The sequence below is a fragment of the Mus pahari genome, chromosome 13 (assembly GCF_900095145.1).
Source record: "Mus pahari chromosome 13, PAHARI_EIJ_v1.1, whole genome shotgun sequence".
In the NCBI taxonomy this organism is placed as follows: Eukaryota; Metazoa; Chordata; class Mammalia; order Rodentia; family Muridae; genus Mus; species Mus pahari.
The window spans coordinates 94,595,208-94,604,192 of NC_034602.1; positions in this window are offsets into that span (position 1 = coordinate 94,595,208).

An 8,985-nucleotide genomic window follows, 5' to 3' on the forward strand; every position below is an offset into this window, starting at 1 on the left:
GAAGACCCAGAGTTCAAGGACAGCTCGGGCTACATGGTGAGTTCAAGGTCAGTGTGAGATAGATGATGAGACTCTAAATATATATAGATGATGTGTCAATAAATCAAGGGCTGGGGATGCAGTTCAGGGATAGAGTACTTGCTTAGTTTGTTCATGGCATTTGATTCCCAACATCCACATAAAAAAACAGGATGGGACATGTCTGTAATCCCAGCCTCGAGGAGAGGGAGACATGGGGAGACAGGAGGATCCCTAGACTCAAAGGCCCCCGAGAGTCTACAAGACAGAGAGTGACTGCAGAAGGTGTCTGACATCAACCTGTGGCCTCCACGTGTGCACAAACCACCCCCTAGCCACTCCCTCAGCATACATTAAATAAGATAAAAATGTCTATCACCTCTGAGGCAGAGAGGCCCCAACACCCAGTGCACATAGATCCCTGGAACCTCTGAATGAGTTCTATTAGCTGGGACATTGCAGAGGACGCACTTTAATCACATGTATTTAAAACTAGAGAGGGGACTGGAGGGATGGCTCAGTGGTTAAGAGTGCTTGCTGCTCTCCCAGAGGACCAGAGTTCGGTTCCCAGAACCCATAATCAATTGGGTGGCTCACAACTACCTGTAACTCCAGGCCCAAGGTCTCTGACCCCCTCTGCTGGTCTCTGCAGATATCCTTGTACATGTAGCACGTACTCACGTAGAAACATAAGTGAAAATAAATCCTTTTTAAAAAAATAAAACAAGTTTGGGTTAGTGAGATGGCTCGGCAAGTAAAGTGCTCAATAAAGAAGTCTGGGAACTTGAGTTTGATTCCTGAGCCCCAGGGACAGGAAGGAGTGATGTAAGTCCATGAGTTTCCCTCTGACCTCCCTATGTGAGCCATCATATATACACAAGGACACACACACACAAGAAAGAAAGAAAGAAAGAAAGAAAGAAAGAAAGAAAGAAAGAAAGAAAGAAAGAGAAAGAAAAGAAAAGAAAAGAAAATAGAAAAATTTCTCCAGCAACACAAAAATGGAAGGAACTGCACCAGGGAGGCTAGAGAGAAGGAGATGGGGTTCATGTTCCCTCCCTCCCGGGTTCTAAGAACCGCGTGCCAAAACTGACCCAGCAGCAGATCTGAACTTGTTACATCCAGGGCAAAAACTACCTATTTGGTTTCATTAGCTTCAGGCAGATTTTCTTTTGTTCAATTAATAAATAGTTATTTATTGAGCACCTACTGTCAGATGTAGTTTTAGGTGTCATGACTGTGTATGTTTGTGTATGGTATATGTGCATGAGTGTGAATGTGTGTGAGTGAGTGTATATGTGTATGAGTGTGAATGAGTGTGTATGTATATGAGTGTGTATGGTATATGTATGTGACTATGTCTGTGAGTGTGTATGTGTGTGACTGTATGTGTGAGTGTGAATGAGGGTGTATGTGTGTGAGTATGTGTATAGTATGTGTGTGTGTATGTGTGTGAATGTATATGTGTATGAGTGTGTGTATGGTGTGTGTGTGTGTGTAGGGTATGTGTGTGAGTATGTATGTGTATATGTTATATGTGTGTATATGTGTATTTATGTATGTATGTACGTGAGTATGTATTGTGTCAGTGTGTATATATGTGAATGTGTATATGTGTGTATGCATATATGAGTATGTATGTATGTGAATGTGTATGTGTGTGAGTGTGTATGTGAGTATATATGTGTGTGAGTGTGTATTGTGTGACTGTGTATGTGTATATATGATGTATGTGCAGGTGGACTTGTCAATGTGGAGGCCAGGAGAGGATGTCAGGAGTCCTGTGCTGTCACACTCCACCTCATTCCCTTGACACAGGGTTTCTCATGAAACCTAGAGCTTGCTATTTTTTGACTAGGCTGGCAGTCAATGAGACACATGATAAATTTTCCGTATCATCACCTCCACCCTCCACCCCCTACCCCATGGAGGTAAGGGGCATGCACAGTGACACCTGGTCACTGGAGATCTATGCTCAGGTCTCCATGTTTGAACAGCAAACTGTCTCACTCAGGGAGTCAGGTTCCCTGCTGGAACAAAACTTTCAATAGCCCAACCTCTCATGGAGCTTGAAGGGATCACAGGCAGCATGAGTGTGGCGAGCATGGCTCTGGCCTTGCCCTTCTCTCCCATTCCCTCTGCCCTGATAAAAAAGCTTTAGGTCATATTCCTAGAGCCAGCCCCCAAGGTCTGTTTGGCCACTTCCTCCTCCTGATGCTGACTACCAAGGTCCGACTATCAAAGTATTGAAGTCCAGCAGTTGAAAGCCTCCTTCAGCTCGCCTAATTACCATGCCCAATTAACATTAAGCAGTCATCCTAACATGGGTTTTCCTTTATATAATTTTCCTGGGTGCCTTGTTTGTCTCCTCTCTATCCAGATGCAGACCCCCCTGCGAGACCCCTCCTCCTTCTCCCTCATCCCTCCAGGGTAAATAAATCTCCTTTGTGCTGAGAACTTGGTCTTGGGAGTCCTGAGTTGATATTCTTCAGAGCTGCAAGGAGAATAACTCTGCTCCTCAGGCTTGCATCACGTTCATTTTCCCACCAAGCCTCCTCCCCAGCCCTGGAGGTTTGATTTATACTAAATACAAACAGAAGCCATTGGGAAGACAGTGTGTGAGACAGTCAGGCAAGAGACTGGCACGGAAGGGCCTTGGTCTGGCTTCCCCTTCAGAAGGGCTGTAGAGGAGTGCAGGTAGAGAAAAGGAAGACCAGGGGAGACCTTGGTAGGAATGGAGGCAGCACCGCCGAACCTGAGATCAGAAAACAAATCAAGAGTGTTTTCCAGTAGACAGACAGGAGGGGAACCCACTCAGCCTCCTTAGCAGCAACTACCCGACGCTCCCTCTCAAGCAGAAGCAGAGCAAGTCTGATCGAATCAGAAACTTTTAGGCTGAATGACTTGAAAGTCTTGTTTTTTACAAAGCAAAAGAGTATGAGATCAGTAACTTCATTGGGCCAAACAGGTGAGAGAGTTTCCACACCCGGCCCTTGAAGACGCTGCACAGACACATAAAGGTCAGGTTTGTTTGTTATCCCATAATTCTTTGTAAGACAAACCCAAGGTTACTCCGTTTTCCAGATGGGAAAACTTTGATTGTAGTAAGTAAAAAATCATATATAACGGTAGGTGTTTCAGCGATTGCTTGGGTATTCATTTTGCTTTACACCAACTCAAAGCACAAAAGGAAGCAACAACAACAGATCTTTCATAAACATTGCTGTTCAAACAGTGAAAATGTAAACTTTACTGAAAGCCTCTCTACCGTTCCTTTAGACGGCGGCTACAAATCTAAATTCATTTGAATTTTTGTTTCTTTGTTTCTTGGTTTCTTTTTTTCAGATTTATTTATTTATTTATTTATTTTATAATAATATGAGTACACTTTAGCTATCTTCAGTCACACAAGAAAATTACAGATGGTTGTGAGCCACCATGTGCTTGCTGGGAATTGAACTCAGAACCTCTGGAAAAGCAGCCAGTGCTTTTAACCGCTGAGCCATCTCTTCAGCCCCCAATTTTTTGGGTTTCTTAAAACATGGTTTCTCAGCCAGTGCACGCCTTTATTTATTTATTTATTTTTGTTTTGTTTTGTTTTTTTGAGACAGGGTTTCTCTGTGTAGCCCTGCCTCCCAGCACTCGGGAGGCAGAGGCAGGCGGATTTCTGAGTTCGAGGCCAGCCTGGTCTACAGAGTGAGTCCCAGGACAGCCAGGGCTACCCTGTAAGGCTAGCTCAGAGTTTTGAGTAGACTGGGCCACTGATGCTAAGGAGAATCAGAACCTAACAAGAGCTCTCAACCACTTACTCTGCCCACTGTTTTCCTCTGTGAAACAAGACAGCTTTTCTTCTTTACACACTTCTCTCATTCTCTTCGCAGACTATTTCCCCCGCTTTTTCATATGTAGAAAGTCCCCGGGGGGAAAAATCTGATTAGTTTAGCTCCATACATCTAGTTTTTAATCTAATCTACTGAGCATAAAATGCATAGGGTAAATATGGCCATAAGAGTTTTGTGTTGGCTAGTTTTAGGCCATTTGGCACAAGCTAGAGTCGTTAGAGAGGCATGAACCCCAATTGTGAAAATGCCTCTAAAAGATTCAGCTGTAGACAAACTTGTAGAGCATGTTTTAAATTTGTGATTTATGTGACAGGGCCCAGCCTATTGTGGGTGGGGCCACCCCTGGGCTGTGGTACTGGGTTCTACAAAAAAGCAGGCTGAGCAAGGCAGAGGAAGCAAGGCAGTAAGCAGTACTTCTCCATGGCCTCTGCATCAGCCCCTACCTCCAGGTTCCCTCCCTGTGTGAATTCCTGTTCTGACTTCCTTTAATAATAAACAGTGATGTGGAAGTGTAAGCTGAATCAACCCTTCCCTCCCCAACTTGCTTTGGTCATGGTGTTTCATTAGGGTGATAGCAACCTTGACCAAGACAAGTATGATCTTGTGAGGGCTAGTGAGATAACTCACTGGGAAAAAACACTTGCTGCCATGATTTAACAACTTGGGTTTGATCTCCAGGACCCACACATAGGAGAGAATCTGCTCCTGCAAGATGTCATTTGAATTTCACACATGTGCACTGCCATATGTGCACTGTCATATGTGCACTGTCACATGTGTACTATCTATATGCACTGTCTCATGTGCACTGTCACATGTGCATTGACACATGTGCACTGCCACATGTGCATTATATTTGTGTACTGTCACTTGTGCGCTGCCATACATGTACTACTGTATGTGTACATCCCAACAAATAAGAAAATAAAATATCATTTAAATTTTTCCTGAAAAGAGTTTGCTTTTGTTTGTGAAGGACAATAGTACTGTATTATATGTGCGTGTGTGTGTGCGCGTGTGCATGTGTTGGGGAGGGGTTCACTGACTCTACACATAGTGTTCAACTACCTAATGTATATCATACTCTGTATGTTTTTAGTTCTCATTAGTCCCATCTACAGAACATTTTGAAATGTATTGCTTCAACCCAGATTTGTAATGTTTGGGTTACTACATATCATAAATATGTATTTTGCACACACTAAGACAAGCAAGGTAAGAGAAAAATGTTATAATAATACTGTTATAAATGTTGGGAATAAATTAACAATGTCAAAGTTTTTTTTTGTTTTTACAAAATATCTATGTGGTAGTATTAAAAATGACCTGCAAAGAGACCTCGTACTAACATCAGAACCTATGATATCTACCTTAGCTGACACTTTGCAGACATTTACTAATAATCTTAGGATGAGAAATTTTCCTGAGCATATTAGTTCATACTCCTGAATATCCTTATGTGGGAAGAACGGGAGGTCATGCTTTACTGAGAGAAAGGCCACAGATGGGAGAAGCAGGGGCCAGAGTGATAGAGTGGATAGACACAGGAACAGTTGAGAACCCATGCAACACAGGAGCCACTAAGGCTGCAAAGGGAACCAGATTTCTGCTGGTGCCTCCAAAAGCAACCCATCATGGCAGTGAGACATAAACTGACTTTGGACTTCTAAGTTTCAGAACAGGTCTGTAAAAGAGGACACTTGCTTTGTGTTAGGACACCGTGGATATTGTAATTATCCACGACCAACATGGACACTAGCACGCACAATCCTGGCTTTTGGAGTTAAATCTTATGGTTCCATATATGTATCCAAACTAGCAGAGAGCTTTTTTCTGGCTAGGTATGCTCATGGATGTGGTCTTTAAACTTTGTGTAGCTATCTTTGGCAAAGCACCATGATGCTTGGGGAAGGTAAACATCTTGTCTAACTACTTCTGTCAGATCACCCAGATTTAGGATGGTTTCCCAAGCACTTTGTTTTGGGCTCACCAGATCCGCACACTCCTCTGAGAGGAGTGTGGTGCTGATGGGCAAAAAAAAAAAAAAAAAAAAAAAAACTGATGTGGAAGGGCATCAGGAAAACAGCACAGCTCTAGAGAAACTATAGCCTCATACCTACAGGAATGTGGGCATTGCCTTCACCAACAAATTACCCATAAATATTTATTAGGAGGCATTAGGGAATATAGGACAGAGGAGGCTCCAGACAATTCCGCGTTAGGAAACTGTATGTTTTCATAGAACAGAAGTGACATGAGCTTTGAATGAAATCTTAGAGGTCAAGGATGAGATGAGTGTCCCAGGCTGAGGGACAGTGGTGCTCAAGTTGTCCTGCTCTGTTGTCCTGCGCTGTTGTCCTGCACAGTTGTCCTGTGCAGTTGTCCTGTGCAGTTGTCCTGTGCTGTCGTCCTGTGTAGTTGTCCTGTGCCGTTGTCTTGTGCCATTGTACTGTGCCATTGTCCTGTGCTGTCATCCTGTGCAGTTGTCCTGTGCCGTTGTCCTGTGCCATTGTCTTGTGCCATTGTCCTGTGCAGTTGTCCTGTGCAGTTGTCCTGTGCTGTTGTCCTATGCCATTGTCCTGTGCCGTTGTCCTGTGCTGTCATCCTGTACAGTTGTCCTGTGCTGTCATCCTGTGCAGTTGTCCTGTGCTGTTGTCCTGTGCAGTTGTCCTGTGCCATTGTCCTGTGCAGTTGTCCTGTGCCATTGTCCTGTGCTGTCATCCTGTGCAGTTGTCCTGTGTTGTTGTCCTGTGTTGTCGTCCTGTGTTGTTGTCCTGTGTTGTTGTCCTATGCTGTTGTCCTGTGCCGTTGTCCTGTGTTGTTGTCCTGTGTTGTTGTCCTATGTTGTTGTCCTGTGTTGTTGTCATGTGCTGTTGTCCTGTGCCATTGTCCTCTGCAGTTGTCCTGTGTTGTTATCCTGTGTTGTTGTCCTCTGCAGTTGTCCTGTGCTGTTGTCCTGTGCCATTGTCCTGTGCAGTTGTCCTGTGCCATTGTCCTGTGCTGTCATCCTGTGCAGTTGTGTTGTACAGTTGTCATGTACAGTGGTGTAATCTAATACACAGCAGTTAGTGGTAGGTGGTTACTTAGGTCCTTTGTCACAAATTTGATTATAAAAATTACAAGGATAAAACAGTGTTGAAAGAGTATTATGGTGACTTATATAGATTCAAGGACTCACCAGCTACATTGTCACACACCTGAGTATCCAAATATTCAAGTAAGAAGGCAGCAGTACACACTATTGAGGATCCTAGAGGTGCTAATAAATTGTCTTTATGTAGTTATTTCCAAAGTTGGATTTGCAATAAAATCAGAAGTTATATGACTATATATTCGAATATAATGCATATGTGTAAGTATGTGTGTGTGTATGTGGTGTATGTGTGTATATAGTGCATATGGTGAGATGGTGAGTATGTGTAAGTGTGTGTGTGTGTGTGTGTGTGTGTGTGGTGTATGTGTGTATATAGTGTGTATGGTGAGATGGTGAGAACATGTAAGTGTGTGTGTATGGTGTATGTATGTATATAATGTGTATTAGTGTGTATGATGTGTATATGTAAGTGTGTATATAGTGTATATGGTATGTGTGATGCTGGAAATGGAACTTAGGTTTCCAGCAAGGGCTATCAGTGAGCCTCACCCCAACCCCCAAAGATACTGTCATAGTGCCCACAGACTATCCAGTGCCTTCCTCGATCTTGGAAATAATTGTTTACTGTTGGGTTTGCTTTGTTCTAAAAACTGTGAACGTGGTTTTGCTGATTAAGGGATATTGGATTTGTAATTTAAATTACACTTGGCGGTTTAAATTTCCCCATTCACCTGATAATTGGATTTCCAGTGTCTAGATTTTTATGAAGCTTAGGCTGTCAAGCATTCTTAGGGTTTTTAAAGTTTTATACACTCTTTATGGTAATTTAAGTATGCAAGTAAGGATGTCATGAATATGTATTGTAAGGATAAAGCAAATGAGAAGATGCGCTGAGAAATGAGATCTCACTCCATAACAGAGAGCTCTGCTGGTGGGTATCCCAGGTGAGATGGCTTTTGGAAAGAGGCATTTCTGGGAATATATAAAATCTAATTTAGAGCCACATCTTAGTTTGGTTTTCACAAACTTCTCTCATAAGAATTACCTGCAGAGCCTATCGAAATGAATAATACACGACTTGACCCCTAACATGCTATTTGCTAATCTTGGGGCGGGTCTCCAAAATATTTCTGGCAAAGGATAAAGACTGTGCAAATCCCCATTCCATGGTACTCAGGCTTGACTGAATGTATTCAAACCCACCTCCCCAGTTCATTTGTGAGAGATTTTAGTGAGCTTTTATTAATGATTTATAATGTGCTTCATTTCTATGGTCAAGAATGACAGAGCAGTTCTTTTCAAACTAATGTGTATTAGGAGGTGACAGAGGGCTTAGGAGATCCTCCCTTGTTACAGTGCTCGCAAAGAATTTGATCCCCAGAGCCTGGACTCATATATGAGTGTGGTGGTACATGGTCACCACATCCATTCTGGAGAGGCTAAGCCAGGTCCTTGGGACTCAATAGATAGCCTATTCTACTTGGCAAACTCCAGGAGAGTGAGAGGCCCTGTACTAAGCTAAATGAAAACAAAGAAGCAAGAAACAATACAGATGGTACCTGAGGAGTGGGACCTGCAGCTGCTCTTCACAGTGTGTGACTGCATGAACATGCGCGTGCACACACACACACCACATTCCACACACAACAAAAACACATGCCATACACTCACACCCACACAACACCCACACACCACACATACCACACACATCACACAAACACATGCACACCACACACACAGAGGCATACACACACACCACATACTACACAAATTATACAAACATATACTCACCACACACACAGACACACACACTACACATGGCACATACATCACACGAACACATACACACCACATACACATACCACATATACCACACACATCACACAAATAAATATATACCACACACACACAGGAGACACATACACACATGCATGCCTACACACATTCTCTCTCTGTGTCTCTCTCTGTGTGTCTTTGTCTGCCTCTCTCTCTCTCTCTCTCTCTCTCTCTCTCTCTCTCTCTCTCTCTCTC